Consider the following 19,481-nt stretch of genomic DNA (forward strand, 5'->3'; position numbering starts at 1 on the left):
TCAGGTGGATGGATTATCTTGGCAAAGGAGAAATGCTCACTAACAGGGATGTAAACAAATTTGTGCACAACATTTAAGAGAAATACGCTTTTTGTGCGTGGAACATGGACATGAAAATGGAACATTTCTGGGATCTTTTATTTCAGCTCATGAAACATGTTGCGTTTATATTTTTGTTCAGTGTAGTAATGAATACATAGGCAAAATGTATTTTAATGGATAATTCTGTGAACTGTCTTTTGCAAGTTTAAAATTTACATTTTACATTTTACATTTTAATCATTTAGCAGACGCTCTTATCCAGAGCGACTTACAGTTAGTGAGTGCATACATTTTTCATACTGTCTCTATTACCAATGCCAAACAACCGACATCCTAAGCTGAAGTACCTCCAACAGATATCAAAAACCATTAAATTACAAAGATCAGACGTTATTGATCCCAACTGTCCTTTTGATCCCATTCCATAGCAATATCAATAACAATATCCAAAGTCAAAGAAGTAAATGAGAGTTTAAAAGGAATTTTGAAGCACTCAAAGTTTCCTGCTTTTCCCTTAATTGGCACTAGGCTTAAAGTGAGTCTAACTCATGCTTTGAATAAATTGCATAATACAATTAATTTGGTGAGGGTCCTGAATCTTCATACACAAACCTCACATTGAAACCATAACATGCTCACAGTAGCCAACAGTTACATTTCATAATTCATTTCTGCATAAACATGACGATGTCAAGTTAATGGTGAGTGACATACAATAATGTAAGGCTTTTCATCGTAGTTACTAGCTAATCAGTCAATTTTTCAGTCTTAAATCAACATGATTCCATTTCATACCAAATTTCTTGGATACAAAATATAATTTGATTCCAACGATTCTGAGAGTAAATAGAGCTGAATATATTGATAAGTCACATTGTCCGAGAGAGATTTACATGGTTATCAAAACATCACGCCAGGGTAAGCCTAGACGAAACACAGCCCTTACTTTAAGTGTTTCTAAAATCCCCTATGGGAAAAATGAATGGTGGAAAAACGATTGGAATAATTTCCCTGTTTGACCGCTAGGTTTTATGGTTATTATGATACCACCACTGTGGGGCTCTATACTGTCGCCTAGATCCCTCTCATCCCTCTCCTCCTCCCTCTCCTCTCCTCCTCCCCAAACCATTCCAGCAGTCGTTTCCTCCCTGCTGAGGTTCATTATGACCTAAAGAAATGCAGCAAACCGAAGACCACCGGCAGATATGTCGCCAGAGTGATCTAAGATCTCCACTGGGAGAGTTAATGATTGATCAAGAAAACATTACTGTGTACTTTAGGCGTTATAGACTGGTGCCTGAAGTATGTCGCCAAATATCAATAAAAATCCCCTTTGTCTTTTAATTAAAGTGCCAAGCCTGCTCATTGTTGTTGATCTTGTATTTGAAAGCTTGACTGTGGGAAATCATGTTTTCTTTGTCTTTCCTGTGTCCATCAGCTATTGGTGATGGCAGTATTGGAAAGTACACTTAGTCAAATTCTGAGAAGATGCAAGAGCCCAGCAATTAGATTCCACACCGAACATACAACCCCCTGCAGATTTACGGTCCCAGTTTGTATATCTTTGTGTTGCTAAGCCCCATTATGATGCCTTCGTCTCATGGTATCCAACCCCCACCCCATCCGTCTCTGTGTATCCCCTCAGGCTACTCTCTCTGTGTGACAGGGCTACTGAACCAAGAGGGCATTGTTTTTCTCCACTCAGTTTTTCCATACACACATACAGGTGTAGGTTCTTCATTTGATCACCCTGTTACAGGAGAACTTTCCTGCAATCCAGGAAATGTAAAACTTGTAGTGTATTTGAGGTTAAAAATGCTTCTGAAGTTTCCACTTAGACATTTCAGACTTGATTTTTCCTTATGAAAAATGTATCAACCCCTACAAAAATTTCCATAAATTACAATCCACATAATAATTCACATTTCCTGCTGTAGCAACCTTGCTCAAATTAAGATCCTTCATCTGTACAGTCAGACCCAAATTATTGGCACCCTTGATAAAGATGAGCAAAAATGACTATAAAATAAATAATACAAATTCTGAGCTTTATTATATGCTCCAATTATTATCATTTGTATATTCTGTACTAATACAATTGCTCAGACAAATAGTTTTTGTTTAACAAGTAATATATTTTTTGTCTCTCAAAAAGAAAGGGGTCAAAATGATTGGCACCCCTGTTTTCAAAAATCTAATACATTTTATTGGTCGTATACACATATTTAGCAGATGTTATTGCAGGTGTAGCGAAATGCTTGTGTGCTAACAATTCACAACAATAGACACAAATATAAAAGTAAAAGAATGGAATTAAGAAATATATAAATATTAGGATGAGCAATATCGGAGTGGGATTGACTAGAATACAGTAGAATATGAAATGAGTAAAACAGTATGTAAACATTATTAAAGTGACCAGTGTTAATTTTTTTAAGTGACCATTGATTCCATATCTATGTACATAGGGCAGCAGCCTCTAAGGTGCAGGGTTGAGTAAACGGGTGGTAGCCGGCTAGTGACAGTGACTAAGTTCAGGGCAGGGTACTGGGTGGAGGCCGGCTAGTGATGGCTATTTAACCATTTAATGGCCTTGAGATATAAGCTGTTTTTCAGTCTCTCGGTCCCAGTTTTGATGCACTTGTACTGACCTTGCCTTTTGGATGATAGCGGGGTGAACATGCCGTGGCTTGGGTGGTTGATGTCCTTGATGATATTTTTGTCCTTCCTGTCACATCGGGTGCTGTAGGTGTCCTGGAGGGCAGGCAGTGTGCCCCTGGTGATGAGTTGGGCAGACCGCACCACCCTCTGGAGAGCCCTGCGGTTGCGGGCGGTGCAGTTGCCGTACCAGGCGGTGATACAGCCCAACAGGATGCTCTCAATTGTGCATCTGTAAATGTTTGTGAGGGTCTTAGGGGCCAAGTCGAATTTCTTCAGCCTCCAGAGGTTGAAGAGGCGCTGTTGTGCCTTCTTCACCACACTGTCTGTGTGGGTGGACCATTTCAGATTGTCAGTGATGTGTACGCAAATAAGCTTTTCACCTTCTCCACTGCGGTCGATGTGGATGAGGGCGTGCTCCCTCTGCTCTCCTGAAGTCCCTGATCAGCCCCTTCATTTTGTTGACGTTGAGGGAGAGGTTATTTTCCTGGCACCACTCTGCCATGGCCCTGAGCACCTCCTTGTAGGCTGTCTCGTCATTGTTGGTAATCAGGCCTACTACTGTTGTGTCTTCTGCAAACTTGATGATTGAGTTGGAGGTGTGCGTGGCCACGCAGTCATTTGTGAACAGGGAGTACAGGAGGGGACTGAGCACGCGTAGTGGAGGTGTTGTTTCCTACCTTCACCACCTGGGGGCGGCCCGTCAGGAAGTCCAGGACCCAGTTGCACAGGGTGGGGTTCAGACCCAGTGCCCCAAGCTTAATAATGAGCTTGGAGGGCTTGGAGGGTACTATGGTGTTGAAGGCTGAGCTGTAGATGAACAGCATTCTTACATAGGTATTCCTCTTGTCCAGATGGGATTGTGTAGTGCAATGGCGATTGCATCGTCTGTGGATCTATTGGGGCAGTATGCGAATTGAAGTGGGTCTAGGGTGTCAGGTAAGGTGGAGGTGATATGATCCTTAACCAGCCTCTCAAAGCACTTCATGATGACAGAAGCGAGTGCTACGGGGCGATAGTCATTTAGTTCAGTTACCTTTGCCTTTTTGGGTACAGGAACAATGGTGGACATCTTGAAGCATGTGTGGATAGCAGACTGGTATAGGGAGAGATTGAATATGTATGTAAACACTCCCGCCAGCTGGTCTGCGCATGCTCTGAGGACCCAGCTAGGGATGCTGTCTGGGCCGGCAGCCTTGCGAGGGTTAAACCGCTTAAATGTCTTACTCACGTCGGCCATGGAGAACGAGAGCCCACAGTCCTTGGGAGCGGGCCGCGTCAGTGGCACTGTGTTATCCTCAAAGGGGGCGAAGAAGGTGTTTAGCTTGTCCGGGAGCAAGACATCTGTGTTTCCCTTTGTAATCCGTGATTGTCTGGAGTCCCTGCCACATACGTCTTGTGTCTTAGCCGTTGAATTGTGAATCCACTTTGTCTCTGTACTGACGTTTTGCCTGTTTGATTGCTTTACGGAGGGCAAACTGCACTGTTTGTATTCAACCATATTCCCAGTCACCTTGCCGTGGTTAAATATAGTGGTTCGCGCTTTCAGTTTTGCCTGAATGTTGCCATCTATCCACGGTTTTTGGTTTGGGTAGGTTTTAATAGTCACAGTGGGAACAACATCCCCTATACACTTCCTGATTAACTCAGTCATCATGTCAGTGTATACATCAATGTTATTCTCAGAGGCAACCCGGAACATATCCCAGTCCATGTGATCAAAACAATCTTGAAGCATGGATTCTGATTGGTCAGTCCAGCGTTGAATAGACCTTAGCACGGGTACTTCCTGTTTGAGTTTCTGCCTATAGGAAGGGAGGAGCAGAATGTAGTCGCGATCTGATTTGAAGATGGGAGGGCGGGGGAGGGCCTTGTAGCCATCCCGGAAGGGAGAGTAACAATGGTTGAGTGTCTTTGAAACGCGAATACTACAGGCAACGTGTTGATAGAACTTCGGTAGCGTTGTCCTTAAATGTGCATTGTTAAAGACCCCAGCTACAATAAATGCGGCCTCAGGATATGTGGTTTCTACACAGGATGTAAGCCCAGTGTAGTTCCCTGAGGGCCTTCGCGGTATCGGCTTGAGGGGGAATATACACGGCTGTGACTATAACCGAAGACAATTCTCTTGGCATTTGATTGTGAGATATTCTAGGTCGGGTGAACAAAAGAACTTGAGTTCCTGTACGTTATCACAATCCCACCATGATTAGTTAATCATGAAACATACACCGCCGCCTTTCTTCTTCCCGGAGAGTTCTTTATTCCTGTCTGTGTGATGTACTGAGAACCCAGCTGGCTGTATGGATGGGGAAAGTATATCTGGAGAGAGCCATGATTCCATGAACACCTTTCAATACCTCACCTTGCGAGGATAACAGCACTGAGCCTTTTTCTAAAATGTTTTATGAGATTGAAGAACACATTGGGAGGGATCTTAGACCATTCCTCCATACAAAATCTTTCCAGATCCTTGATATCCCTCATCTGCACTTATGGACTGCCCTCTTCAATTCAAACCACAGGTTTTCAATAGGGTTGAAGTACGGAAACTAAGGTGGCCATTGCATATGTTGAGTTTGTGGTCAATTAACAATTTCTTTGTGGATTTTGATGTGTGCTTGGGGTTATTGTTTTGGTGGAAGATCCTGGCAGAGGCAGTTAGGTTTTTGGCTAAAATGTCCTGGTATTGTGTAAAGTTCATGATGCCGTTGACCTTAACAAGGGCCCTAGGACCATTGTAAGCAAAATAGCCCCATAAGATCAAAGATCCACCACCATATTTTACAGTAGGTATGGGGTTCTTTTCTATTTATGCATCTTTCTTTTGACACCAAACCCACCACTGGTGTGCGTGGCCAAAGAGCTCTATTTTCATGTCATCCAACAAATGTCAGTGCCTGGAGTTTGCTAAATGTCATTGGGACTTGGATTGGAACCGGTGCTTTGGTCAGATGACATGAAAATAGAGCTCTTTGGCCACACACACCAGTGGTGTGAAGGGCCTCCTGAGTGGCGCAGTGGTCTAAGGCACTGCATCGAAGTGCTAGCTGTGCCACTAGAGATCCTGGTTCGAATCCAGGCTCTGTCGTAGCCGGCCGTGACCGGGAGACCCATGGGGCGGCGCACAATTGGCCCAGCGTCGTCTAGGGTAGGGGAGGGAATGGCCGGCAGGGATGTAGCTCAGTTGGTAGAGCATGGTGTTTGCAATGCCAGGGTTGTGGGTTCGTTTCCCACGGGGGGCCAGTATGAAAAATAAAAAAATAATGTATGCACTCACTAACTGTAAGTCGCTCTGGATAAGAGCGTCTGCTAAATGACTAAAATGTAAAAATGTAAAAAAATGTGTGATTGGCAATTAATTGTGTATTCATGTACCAGAGTTACAGTATCATGCTTCAATCAGGACAGCATTTGTGTTTCATTTCCTTAATTTTAGACATTAAGGAAATGATATACAGTAGTGAGTGCATACATTTTCATACTGGTTCCCCGTGAGAATCAAACCCACAACCCTGGCGTTGCAAGTACTATGCTCTACCAACTGAGACTCACGGGACCAGCAGTAAGCTGTATGGCTCCTTAATGCAAAGCCATTAATATCAAAGTAGATAAAATGCTAATATTTTGATTGGGCTCTCTCCACAGGAGGTTTAGACTTAAGTCAGGTTGCATTCTAACGGTGTGTGTGTGTCTTTGTGTATGCGTACAGTACATGTGTTTCTACATGCGTTTGTGTGCGTGTGTGTGTGTCAGTGCATTCGTGTGTGTGTGTGTGTGTGTGTGTGTGCATCTGTGTGTTTCTTGGTATGTGTGTGTGTTCCTTAGCAAGTTGCACATGTGGGCGAAGCGGGGAGGAGAAAAGACAGCGGGCAGCAGGGACAGACCCGTCAGCCACTCAAGATCACATCAGGTCTGTCGGGACACATTGGAGCACAGCAAGCCTGATGGGAGATGCCCCTCAGGGGTGCGAGGCACGGAAGCAGACAGGCCACAAGATGACATACAGTCGAAGGAGCAGGGAGAAAAGAGGGAGAGAAAGGAGGGAGAGTAGAGAGGGTGCCCATACACACTCAAACATACTACATGTACAGTGTACATAATATGCAGATGCATACACATATATTAGCATACACATATATTAACATACACATATATATCTCTATTTTACTTATACACATAGACACATACATAAACAGCAAACCCACAATGCCTTGAACAAACTCATCCATCCACAATAACGCTGATGCACACACACACACACACCATATTCTCACAAACATAAAGCCTGGATCTAGCACTAGATAACCTACATCACAAGCAAGGCACATATGCTAATGTGAAACGTGAAAGCATGATGTTTACGAGCTGCACACGATGCATATGCTCCTGCACAGACACACTTGGGTACATATATCCGCAGGGCTCTAACAGGAAATAGACACTTCTCTTCATGTCTGTTCTTTAATTGGGGCATTTATTGTTTTGTGGCGGTGTTTACTTCATTAAATTAAGGCACATTTTAGAAATGTTTCAAGGTTTATATAAGCAGAATTCTGCTTTCAGCTATACAGTAGCAAATTAACATATCATTATGACTGTGGGATATGCCAGTTGAAGACATTTTTGCATTTTCTTACTAATCAATTTGACGTTCACGTGTTGGATTTCTGTTTGATTTGCTTTCATCGCAAATGTTGTTTTACTCCCATGGCTGAATTTCGGTGTGTGTGCGGTTGTGTGGATGCAGTTAGTTTGTCCACATAGCTTCCATGTTTGTCCAACTGTTCTCCTCTTCTTTAATAAGTCAGAAAGTATACACAGGGTTTGGTGAGCATGTGGGGATGATTACAAGGAACAAAATGCAACTAGTGTTGAATATTCTGTATTGGTTTTAGTGTAATTCTTTTCTAATTCTTGGTTTATTCAATTTTGTCTCCTTGAGGCTGGTAGGTATGGAAATTAGGTCTGAGTTTTTTGCCTGTGTAAATTGCAGCGATCACCTCAAGCCTTTTGAACAAGATTACCCAGATGGCCTTGCGTGTTGTGCCTGAAGTTCTATTTTTCTCCTCTCCATGCTTTTCCTTATTGGCTGCAGGGGGAGAGAGAGGGAGGCAGGGAAGCCTCCTGAAGCCTGGGGGCTAGGCCAGGGGGAGGCAGCTGTGGCGGGGAGAGATCTGGAGGAAGGCGAAGAGGGAGATGGGGGAGGAGTGGGGGAGAAGGAGGAGGGTGGAGGGGGTAAGGGGTGGAGGAGAGATGGGGCTAAACCTACATCCGTCCAATGCCAGCCAATGTCAACCCTCTATCCCCTACCTGGCTCTGCTGTCAAGTGTATGGAGAGGAGTGGGTGTGGGGTTTGGAGGGGAACGGGTAGGGTTTGGGGTGTAAACGTGGGGGTACAGACTACAGAGTGGAGTGGGTAAAGCATGAGCTGCAAATATGGGGTGAGGTTAGTGCCACATGCCTGGATCACTTCAGCAATGTTGTCAGTTCAAACCCAACACAGCTCCTGGTCAAATCAACAATGTTAGGGCTGAGTCTGTGAAAACACCCCTGGTCAGTCAGGCTATCACTGTTGTTGTGTTGAGTAGTGTGAGTTTCTGTCATTGAGTTTCCACTCACCACATCCTGGAGATAATCATAATCTGCCACTGGTTTCCATCCCTGAGGGGGAATAACATTTTAATACATTAGGATGGCTAACAGATAGATAGCAAATTATGCGGTGTTAAAATGTACAACTGTTTGTTATTCTAACATGTGACAGCCCACCACTAATCTCCCTGCTAGCTAACAGCACAGCCCCCTCCCCGATCGCTGATCTTCGCTGGGTGGTAACAGTGTTGGTGTCGATGGCTAGAGATTCTCACCTGAGATGGTTCTCATTAAAGCTGAGGAGAAGAGCAGCAGGCGATAGCAGTAAAGCATGATGAGATGCATATGTATCACAGTATCACCAAAAACATATCCCAAACAGGGGAAATGTTATTCCACTCTTTCCTGTGTTTAAATACCCTTTTACAACAACTGAAACTATGTTATAACAGTTGATTTTTTTTTTTTTACATTTACGTCATTTAGCAGACGCTCTTATCCAGAGCGACTTACAGGAGCAATTAGGGTTAAGTGCCTTGCTTAAGGGCACATCGACAGACTTTTCACCTAGTCGGCTCGGGGATTAGAACCAGCGACCTTTCGGTTACTGGCACAACGCTCTTACCCACTAAGCTACCTGCCGCCCCAGTTGATGCACACTCACAGGTGCAGAAATATGTATTCAGAGTCTTGGACACATCTTAACATCTTCCACATCAATGATAAATTAGGGGGTCTGCAAACCATGTCTTCCACTTCAGAAGATCTGTTTCCTTGGTCTTCACATTCTCAGTCTTCAGTAACCAACCTGCCACTCCTATGACCTTTACTAGTTTGGTAACTCAACATAGTATAATACTCTTTGGATGCTACCTCAAAAGTATCAATTGTATTAATTGTTTCTGTTTCTACTCCTCCATTTGTTTGTTTTGTTAAGGTTTCACTACTCTCCTCCATCTTAATTAATTATTTATTTCATCTTGTTCTTATTTATTCTCATTGCTGGAGGTAGAATGCACTTGATGGTTGATGAGGGGGCTGAAATGAACTAAGCCTCATCCCTGGGGCTAGCGCATATCTTAGCATAAGTGATGGCTGACCGGAGGGCTGGAGCCTGGCTGAGAGCGCCCCCAGGACAGCGGCTCTGACAGATCATGTATTTATAGGTCTGTTGAAAGACCTCTTATTGTGTCCCACATAGCCCCAGAGCACGTCTGTCCTCTGTATTATAATAAAGCCCCTGGCCTTACCACAATGATGGATGGGTGGCCCTCGAATGGCAAGCTCTCCCGAATCATTAGAGCACAACTGCTAACATGCAGGTCTGCCCATGTGGAAGGCAGGAAGGTAAGGGTAGGACTGGAGGGCTGGTGAGCAATGCTGTCCGGTTTAGACCTTTTAATCAAAGGCAGGGTATAGCTCTTATTAACTCTCAACTGAGAGAGAGGAAATGGAGTAAGTGAATGAGAGTGTGAGAGAGTAAGTGTGTGCGTGTGTGAGAGATCATAAAAAAATAAAAAATAAAATCCCCTTTATTGGGTCAAGACCCTACAGTACATGAACATTCAACCCTCAGGAATCATGCACCACCACACTCATGTGCACCAGCCTGCAAGAAAAAAAACTGAAATTTTTAGGGTTTAAGAGGACAACTCCAGATCCCCCTCGTCATCAACAGAGCACAATGTCTCCTGAACGCCCCATGTATGGATGAAAAGCCTAAGGTCTCCCACCAATCTGTAGTAGGCAAACTCCACCTTCAGTATTGCTGCCACTAACCCCTTGCGCATGCCCACCACATCCACAGACGCCTGTCCCTGTATACAGTTCAGTCATTCATCACACGCTCTTATCCAGAGCAACTTACAGGAGCAATTAGGGTTAAGTGCCTTGCTCAAGGACACAGACATATTTTTCACCTAGCCGGCTTGGGGAAAAAAGGCCTTGAGGCTATTTCAATACAGGTTTGAGAGATGCACCTATAGTATCTATAGTCAGGTTCTCTGTTGGTCGGATTTCACAACGCGCTTAACCGCTAGGCTGTCTGCCGCCAGTTCTTCCTGGTCCTCCAGATGGCTAGCTTGGCTACTCCTTACAGAAAGTTAAGCAGGACTACCAGGCCCCTCCGACTGGGCACAGACGTCAGTTCAACGTCTAGTTTTGATTTACATTTGGTTGAGTTGTCAACTAATCCTAAATTCAATGTGAAATCAACAATGTGAAATCGACAAATCACCATGTCATTGGATTTAGGTGAAAAGATAGGTGAAAAAATGACCAAATTCCCTTGTGTTGATGACTTCTTTTATCCAATCAGTTTTCTTCATTGATTCAACGTCATCACATTGATTTTTTTTTTAATGATGTGGAAACAATGTTGATTCAACCAGTTTTTGCCCAGTTGGCTGTGCCTGAAACTGTTTTTTTTTTACTTCGGTCCTAGAATTAACAGCCTGGAAGAATACAACCACGGCCGAAAACCAGCTGGTAAGCAGAGTAAACATCCCAACCAGTCTTGGATTCAGAACAAAACAGACAACCCACCCCAACGCTTGGATCTAGCTGCACCAGATGTCTATGGTGGCTATCACCACATGTATGATCCTCCATTGGAGGTCAGCTGTCAGTTTGTCAATTGGCAGCTTGTACAGTGACCGCCAGCAGTCTTTTGGGGAAGTGCCTGGACCAAACAACTCGGCCCACCTCGTTGACTTCACCTCTTCCAGAGAACGTGCCTTCACAAATGTTGTGTACATCGCCTTCTTTCCAACTGCCTTGAACTCCCCCAGTTCTGCGGTCTTGAATGACACAGCAGCAGCGGTGACATTCAGAGTGGAGAGGACATATTCTTGGCCCTTAACATGTACTGCTGCTTTTCAACTTTAACACCAGTGTTACACTAGTGTATACACCCTTATGTTATACTAGGGAAATTGTGTTTCCATAGCTAAGGCTGACAGTGAGGACTTGTGAAAAGCAGAATCAACAACGCTTTGTGAGAAGGTGTTAAAGTTCACAGTTAGCCATTGTTATGTAAATGGTACCTGAAAAGTACCAGTGACCTGGCTTTGGCCCAGTGAGACATGGGTGCCGGCCTGTGTAGATGGAAACAGAAAAGTCTGAGCCTTTTGGGTAAAACACTGGGGTAAATCCTGTATGGAAATGCCCTAGTCTGCTGGTTAGTCCACTGGTCAGAATGTGTGTTGTGGGACAAAAAAGCTTGATAGGTTGCTGGCAAGGACTCACAGACCTCTGTTTCATTTGCTTCAGCAGGTGGGATGACCGGATTGCCGCTCTCTCTCTCTCTCTCACTCCTCCTCCACTGATCTGCATGTGCTCTGCATCAGGTGGCCCAGCTTTGCACACCCTGCAGTCATTGTAAATACCATTGTAAATACGACCCATATTTATCTCTATTTATTTTCCCTTTTGTACTTCAACTATTTGCACATTGTTACAACACTACATAGCCATAATATAAAATGTGAAATGTCTCTATTCTTTGAAACTTGTGAGTGTAATGTTTACTGTTAATTTTTGATTGTTTATTTCACTTTTGTTTATTATTATATACTTCACTTGCTTTGGCAATGTAAACATAAGTTTCCCATGCCATTAAAGCCCTTTGAATTGAAACTGAGAGAGAGAGAGAGAGAGAGAGAGAGACATACCAATTAGGATCTGGCTAAAAATACTTGAATCAGTTATAGAACCCATTGCCCTTCATGGTCTTGAGGTCTGGGGTCTGCTCACCAACCAAGAATTCACAAAATGGGACAAACACCAAATTGAGACTCTGCGTGCAGAATTCAGCAAAAATATCCTGTGTACAACGAAAAACACCAAATAATGCATGCAGGGCGGCAGGTAGCTTAGTGGTTAAGAGCGTTGTGCCAGTAACCGAAAGGTTGCTGGTTCTAATCCCCGAGCCGACTAGGTGAAAAATCTGTCGATGTGCCCTTGAGCAAGGCACTTAACCCTAATTGCTCCTGTAAGTCGCTCTGGATAAGAGCGTCTGCTATATGACACAAATTTTTTTATAATTAGGCCAATACCCGCTAATTATTAAAATCCAGAAAAGAGCCATTACAGTCTATAACCACTTAAAAGGAAGCGATTCCCAAACCTTCCATAACAAAGCCATCACCTACAGAGAGATGAACTTGGAGAAGAGTCCCCTAAGTAAGCTCGTCCTGGGGCTCTGTTCACAAACACAAACAGACCCCACAGAGCCCCAGGACAACAACAACACAATTAGACCTAACCAAATCATGAGAAAACAAAAAGAGAATTACTTGACACATTGGAAAGAATTAACAAAAAAACAGAGCAAACTAGAATGCTATTTGGCCCTAAACAGAGAGTACACAGTGGCAGAACACCTGACCACTGTGACTGACCCAAAATTAAGGAAAACTTTGACTATGTACAGACTCAGTGAGCATAGCCTTGCAATTGAGAAAGGCCGCCATAGGCAGACGCTGCACTTCCTAACCTCCTGCCAAATGTATGACCATATTAGAGACACATATTTCCCTCAGATTACAGATCCACAAAGAATTCGAAAACAAACCCAATTTTGATAAACTCCCTTATCTACTGGGTGAAAAACCACGGTGTGTAATCACAGCAGCAAGATTTGTGACCTGTTGCCACAAGAAAAGGGCAACCAGTGAAGAACAAACACCATTGTAAATACAACCCATATCTATGTTTATTTACTTTCCCATTTGTACTTTAACTATTTGCACATTGTTACATCACTGTATATAGACATAATATTACATTTAAAATGTCTTTATTCTTTTGGAACTTCTGAGTGTAATGTTTACTGTTAATATTTATTGTTTATTTCACTTTTGTTTATAATCTACTTCACTTGCTTTGGCAATGTTAACATACGTTTCTCATGCCAATAAAGACCTTAAATTGAATTGAGAGAGAGAGAGAGAGAGAGAGAGAGAGAGAGAGAGGCTTGCTGGTGTGTTTTTTTGCCAAAGGATACATTTGTAATTACTCAGTGGTTTAAAAAGGCCTGGAGGCCTTTTCAATACAGTTTTGAGAGAGGAGAGAGAGGCACCTATAGTATCCTATAGTCAGGTTCTCTGTTGGTCGGACTTCACCACTGGGAAAAGATATCCAAAGTGAACATTCCAATACATAGTATTCCAACCATATACCTTTAATTTAATGTGTGTGTGCATGTGTGTGTGTGTGTGTCAGAATGAGAGGTGAGTGATTGTACCATAAATATGGGTAGATTTGAGAAACCATAAAAAATGAAAACAGAAAACTGCTTGAATATGCTCCTGCAACCTTAAATCTGCATGGCTTTTCTATGCCCTGAGCCACACACAGGCAGAGTGGAGTTTGGAGCTATTTCCCAATCTCATGTTCCTCTGTTACCTCTGGAGTAGAATATAAATTATCCCCTCTCAGTGTATAGTGGATGCCAGGCGGCCCGCAGCGACCATAGTCCAGCCTAAAATTCCTCACCGCAAACGCACCATAACTCAAGGCTAGACTGATATATAAACAATACAGAGCTCAGGCTAGTCACATCAAAGGGATTTTCAAATATCATGAAAAACACTTAACTTTATCTTGAAAATCAAGGGACAAGATGTGTGTTATATGTACCAATTTTTAAGAATTATGGGCCTCTTATTCAATATTTCAGATGTAGTGACATGTCTCCTTTCAATAGGAGACGTTAGATTTGTCTTTCTGTAGTTCAAGTGAGGGCTAAGTCTGGGTCACATTATTATACTTCTTCTGAATGTTCAGTCGAGGACATTTCAGGCCCTAAAAGACTATACATGCATTCATCAAGTAAACGAACCACCACTTTTCTTACTAGAAAAAAATTGATCGAAATGTGGCCATTATATTCTAATAAAGCTATTTATGACGCTTCAATCTCCCCTCTCAGTATGAATTTATCTCCTCAGGCTGAGAGAGAGAATGTGAGAGAGAGGCCAAGAGAGAGAGGCCGAGAGACTTGCTTGTTTTTGCCAAAGGCTCCGTTTGTAATTATCATCGCACTGACTTAATTAAAAAGCCTCCAAGGTTTTTTCAATACAGGTTTAAGGCACCTGTAGTATGTAAAGTAAGGGTCATACTGTTTTCAGAGAGAGAGGGGGAGAGAGAGAGGGGGTAGAGAGAGAGGGGGGAGAGAGAAATGAGAGGAGAGAGGAGAGACGATAGAGACAATTATTAGGACAAAATACATCCTCTCATTAGTGAGATACATTATGCCAGGGCACTCATTAGCTGCCCGTCACAGTGGCTTGTATTACTGCCCACTGTAAGCAGCCGAGCCAACGATGATTTGGAGGCGAGGTGAGAGAGTCCATACACTGACCTTCACTAGTTGTGAGTAAGCAAGGCCAGGGGAGGGCCTGTGCCCTTAGCGGAGTGTCTACCGGCCACACTGCCCTTCTTTTGATGACTGGGAGTAATCACTAGAGATAGAGACATGATCACAGAGAGAGGAGACACCACCGAGAGAGGACGAGTATCTCTCAAAATAGCCCCATCCTCCTCTTCAAAACCTGTCCTTTAGAAGACTTGGAGTCTAGTTTCTTAAAACCATTAATCTTTGTCCTGCGACAGGCAGTGTCCTGAGAGGAGGCTATCTGCAATTCCTTTTGAACTCTGTGAATTCAGGAAATGAAGAGATAGAGCTGGACAGGGTCTCATTACCAAGGCTAATGCCCCACAGGTACAAACTAAAAATCACATAGGGGTGCACATAAAGTACCTCTGTCTGCCCAATGCTAGTTTGGAGTAGACTTCTGAAGTGGAAATTCACAACCTGAAATTTTGTCTCAGAAATCCATCTTTAATTCAGTAACAGTCAGCTAACACTTCAGGTAGACTAAACATGGTCCCGTGTGGCTCAGTTGGTAGAGCATGGTGCTTGCAACACAAGGGTTGTGGGTTTGATTCCCATGAGGGACCAGTACGAAAAAAAAGTATTTAGCAGAATAAGAGCATTTGCTAAATGACTAAAATGTTATTTGTGAAATAAACTTGGGGATGTGTGGTGGTATTTCTGTGACAGTGGCAATTTCCTTAAACACATAGACCGTAATGACAATTTATTAACGAACCTGCAAATTACTAGAGTTGAAAGCATGTTGTGCACAATGGGAGTAATTCACAGTATTACCTCTAACCTATAAGAACAACAGTCACTCATAAGAAAATCTGGGCCAAGAGGGCTGAAGACATACTCTAGGTTGCGTCCCAAATGACACCCTATTATAGTGCACTACTTTTGACCAGAGCCCTACAGGCCCGGGTAAAAAGTAGGGAATAGGATGCCATTTGGAACATAGACATACAAAGAAAAGCATAGAGAAAGGCAAAAGAAAGTGGATATTGTGCCAAGAGGAATGAAGACAGTACGACAGCACTCTGTGTGGGATTTCACTTTAGATCGTGATCCTGGAGGGATATGTGGAAACACAACTGACATGACGTGTGTGGAGCTGGCGTTTTTATTCAATATAACTAAAGTAAAGACCAATTTAGCCACCAATCTACCCTAAACAAATCCTTGAGGAGGTACTGCCTCGGAGTCTGAAGCAAAGCTTTACCTTTGTAGCTCACACTTCTCCAACACCATGAAGTAAAGCGCTGTCTGTTTATGTGCCTCTAGCCAGCACAAAGTATAAAGAATATGCCACAGTAGTGAAAGGGAGAGATGACAGAGATGGAGAAACCCTTCACCCGAGACCCACTACAAATTGCATACCGCCCCAACAGAGCCACGGACAACGCAATCGCCATTGCACTGCACACTGCCCTATCCCACCTGGACAAGAGAAATAGCCATGTAAGAATGCTGTTCATTCACTACAGCTCAGTCTTCAACACCATAGTGCCCTTCCTGTGCAACTGGGTCCTAGACTTCCTGAAGGGCCAACCCCAGGTGGTGAAAGTAGGCAACAACACCTCTGCCACGTTGATCCTCAACACAGGGGCCCCACAGGTGCACGTGCTTAGCCCCCTCCTGTACTCCCTGTTCACCCATGACTGTGTGGCCACACACGTCTCCAACTCAATCATCAAGTTTGCTGACGACACAACAGTGGCAGGCCTCATTACCAACAATGACGAGACAGCCTACAGGGAGGAGGTGAGAGCCTTGACGGAGTGGTGCCAGGAAAAATAACCTCTCACTCAATGTCAACAAAATGAAGGAGTTGATCGTGGACTACAGGAGACAGCAGAGAGAGCATGCCCACTGTAGTCGCAGTGGAGAGGGTCAAAAGCTTCAAGTTCCCTCGGCATGCACATCACTGAGGACCTGAAATGGTTCCTCCACACTGACGCCGTGGTGAAGAAGGCACAACAGTGCCTCTTCAACCTCTGGAGGCTGAAGAAATTCAGCTTGGCCCCTAAGACCCTCACAAACTTCTACAGATGCACCATTGAGAGCATTCTGTCGGGCTTTATTGTCGCCTGGTATGGCAACTGCACCGCCCGCAACCGCAGGGCTCTCCAGATGGTGGTACGGTCAGCCGAATGAATCACCAGGGGCACACTGCCTGCCCTACAGGCAATCTACAGCACCCAGTGTCACAGGAAGGCCAAGAAGATCATCAAGGACCTCAGCCACCTGAGTCACAGCCTATTCACCCTGCTACAATGAAGCAGGTGGAGACAGTACAGGTGGGACAGTGTCTGAAAAACAGCTTCTATCTCCAGGCCATTAGACTGGTGAACAGTCATCACTAGCCGGCCTCCGCCCGGTATCATGCCCTGCACCTTAGACACTGTCACTAGCCGGCTACCACCTGGTACTCTACCCTGCACCTTAGACAATGTCACTAGCCGGCTACCACCTGGTACTCTACCCTGCACCTTAAGGCTTGCACACATCGCATCGAATGTGGATCTAGCCTTTGTCTGCCGATCGTTCAGCGTGCTGTGTTTTAGTGAACACTCTCTGTAGACGTCTGACTGACAACATTTTCCAAGCGATTCTACATGTAAAATTGGTGCGCACACGGTGTGCAAATTACATTCAGAGGTGGTAAGTACCCTCGCCCAGCAAACGCTATTGATGTCTGAGCCCTTAGAGACTGGTCACTTTAATAATGTTTTCATAATGTTTGTTCTGAAATCATTTCTGTAGTTAGAAACGGATAAGATTAGCACTCCTGCAACATTCATTTGTTGACATTTTATTTGATCTGAGAAATTAAGCTAATTGATTACTCACTTTATATGTCCATGCCGTATTCTCAACATAGCTCATCCTATATAACTACTGCTGTACATACCTTTTCCTGCTTAAATATTGTCCATACTGTCTATTCACACCACGTATTTATATTCCGGAATCTGATTTTGCTCGTCCTGATATTTCTTAACTTCTTGGGGGTGGGGAATTATTTGTGTATTAGTACTGTACTGTTAGACACTTACTGCACTGCTGGAACTAGACACAAACATGTTGCTGTACCTGCTTTAACATCTGCTAAACGAATAAACTTTCATTTGATTTGAAAGCATTGGAGAATGGGGGTGAAATTTACTTGATATCTATTAACATTCTTATAACCACTCACTTAAAGGAAAGGTTCACCCATTTTGAATGTTATATTGTTTTTGTGCATCCGAGTGATGTTCCATCGATTCCCTGAGTAATTTCATGTTTTCACGTGTATCTGAGTTATTTGCGTTCAAGCAGGTAGAAATCCGTCCAGTACGATGTAGTACTGTGATAAAGTCGCTCTCACTACACTGGAAGTTAATAGGAATATGACTTTTAGATCGCGAAAACTTCTATCATACATGTCAGATTTCAATACTGGTCGATATCATAACGTGTTCTCTCAAATGAGCCACTGATCATATTTTTGCGATATTCCTACCTCGAGAAATGTGTACTTTAACGGAGGGTCTAGAACATTTTTCCTATTTGTCTGCCTCTTTAGTCCAGGGTGCATTGCATGGTGCCGTTGCCAGAGACATTATAGAAAGGACATTGGAATCCAATGAATGAAGGAACATATAACGCACCACCCAGCAGACTGTCGACCAATCGTGTTCACGAAAGTACGTAATGTCACGATTCCAAAGCTATACAATATTACAGATAGCAAGTTAATTATCTCACATCTCTGAAAAAAATTGTAATGTTGAACTTCTTGTTGACTAAATTTGTGCTAATGTTGGGTATTTGAGCTAGCGCCCAATAGACTCCCATTCGCTCCTTGTCCCAGAATCACCCAGAATGCACCGCGCAGCCCATTGACGTAGCATGGGCAACGTTTCCCCATCTCCTCAAAAGCATATCTACCATTGCGAATGTCAGACTCCAGTCTGTGAGGCACCTCAATCTGCAGGTTGAACATGGTGTGATTGTAGACTCCTAAATTGATAGTGAAGTTTGTTTAGGCAATTTTACAGCAAACTAGCTACTTTACATGCAGATATAGTCTTTGGTATTATTGTGTGTAGCTACGTTTGCTAGCTAGCTACCTACCTAGTTAGCCAGCCCATAGACAGAGCATTGCGGATTTTGTAGTCGACTGGAGCTGCAACAGAATTCCAAAACGATCTTCCATGTTGCTACCAACCTTATTATAACACCAAAATGAAACATTTGTTTAAGGGTGTGTGAAATTTATGTAATGCAAAGCAACAATATATTTTAGTTGGCCTGCTTGTGTTGAGCATACATAAGAGCACACAACAAGAACCAACACCTATTGTATGATATCATGTACAACGATAAACACTCTTCTCTCTCTGTTAGCACCATAGCAAGACACAATGGATCAGCCATCAGTACAACTTTAGTTGAAGATTTATTTCACATTTTAGTGCTACATTCCTCTTTACTCAAATCTAGGGAGCGTAGGTAGATCACGTTAGAAATTGTTTATGATAATCACACTTCATATCATCAATGTCCTAAGAATAAATCTTAATTTGGGTCTTATAGTATTAGCCTCAGCTGTTCAGTCATTTATGAGGCAACATTATGCCGTTTAAAAAGGTGTCCATTTCAATGTAAAAAAAAACAACATACAATGGCAAATATCGATTACAGTATGTCCCTCAAAAGGATCTTGTGGATCCTCTGAATTAATCACCTCTGTTCTCTAGGCTTAGTCACCAAAACAGAGGCAATGCAGTGACATTTCTTATAATAATTTACTTAA

Source organism: Coregonus clupeaformis, chromosome 21 (genome assembly GCF_020615455.1).
Source record: "Coregonus clupeaformis isolate EN_2021a chromosome 21, ASM2061545v1, whole genome shotgun sequence".
Taxonomy (NCBI): domain Eukaryota; kingdom Metazoa; phylum Chordata; class Actinopteri; order Salmoniformes; family Salmonidae; genus Coregonus; species Coregonus clupeaformis.